Genomic DNA, 1,149 nt, shown 5'->3' with positions numbered 1-1,149 from the left:
TTGAGGGAAAGTCTTATTCTGTTAAACTACTACAGGTGTACTGTTGAGGGAAAGTCTTATTCTGTTAAACTACTACAGGTGTACTGTTGAGGGAAGTCATCTGACAGTATGTATGTTATCTTCATCCTCCACCAACCTTTGTCCCAGGTGCTTGCGCAATAGCTGAATACGCAGACACACCCTCTTCTCTCCTCCCTCGCTCTGTGTGTCTCTCAATCTCGCTCTACTTCCTCTTCTTGTGTCCTCTCCAGTCCTGCCCTGCACTGCTTCATTCGTGTCGACTGCCCAGAGTCCGCGAATACAACCCTGCTACAACCACACACACAGAGAAGTTGTTTTACATCATCTTATGGTTCCTGTCCACTGGAGGAAGGAGAGGTAGGAGGGAGAGACTGGTTTCGGTTGACATTTCCTTGTTTCTTAGTTGCATTGGGTTTCTTATGGTTTTCTATGGCGTGGTCTTTCCTGTTTGAGTGTGTGTCTGTGTCTGTGTCTGTGTGTGTATCTGTGTCTGTGTCTGTGTCTGTGTGTGTGTCTGTGTGTCTGTGCCTGTGTCTGTGTCTGTGTGTGTGTATCTTTGTCTGTGTGTGTTTGATCTCTATGCTAATTAGGTGTGATAAGAAAGCACTCTCAGTTCAGTTCCTTGTCAGATACTGGGACTGGGAGGCATTGCAGAAAGGTCTTATAATGCCACGTATCAAGGGCATCAAGAATGTAGGAGTGACAGTATGAGAGGCATAGAGCAATGGAGGCCAATCAAGCAGGAAATTAAGGGTATGCAATGGAACCAGTCTAATGTTGTTGTGCATAGGATCAATCAGAAAGTCCTTCTGGTCTTCTGAGTGTCTCSCACCAAGTGGAAGGAAGATACACATCTCTACCTATACAAAAATATATACTGCAGGGTTGACTGTATCTGAATCCAATGGTTTTTCCCACTGTGTCAACACAGCTAGCAGGCAAGAACAACCATGTAAAGATGAAAGGTAGCCTTTATGTGTTTACAAAGTATGTGCCAACACTGACGACCAACGTCCGCAGTTAGTTTCCTTGCTCAACTCGTTGCTCAACTCAACAGAAGTAGAAGCGATGCCTCAACCAATTAATGAGGTTGACCTAAACCGGCACGATATATATAAGGATACAACT

Source organism: Salvelinus sp. IW2-2015, unplaced genomic scaffold, assembly GCF_002910315.2.
Source record: "Salvelinus sp. IW2-2015 unplaced genomic scaffold, ASM291031v2 Un_scaffold4210, whole genome shotgun sequence".
Taxonomy (NCBI): Eukaryota; Metazoa; Chordata; class Actinopteri; order Salmoniformes; family Salmonidae; genus Salvelinus; species Salvelinus sp. IW2-2015.
This window is presented reverse-complemented; position numbering follows the sequence as displayed.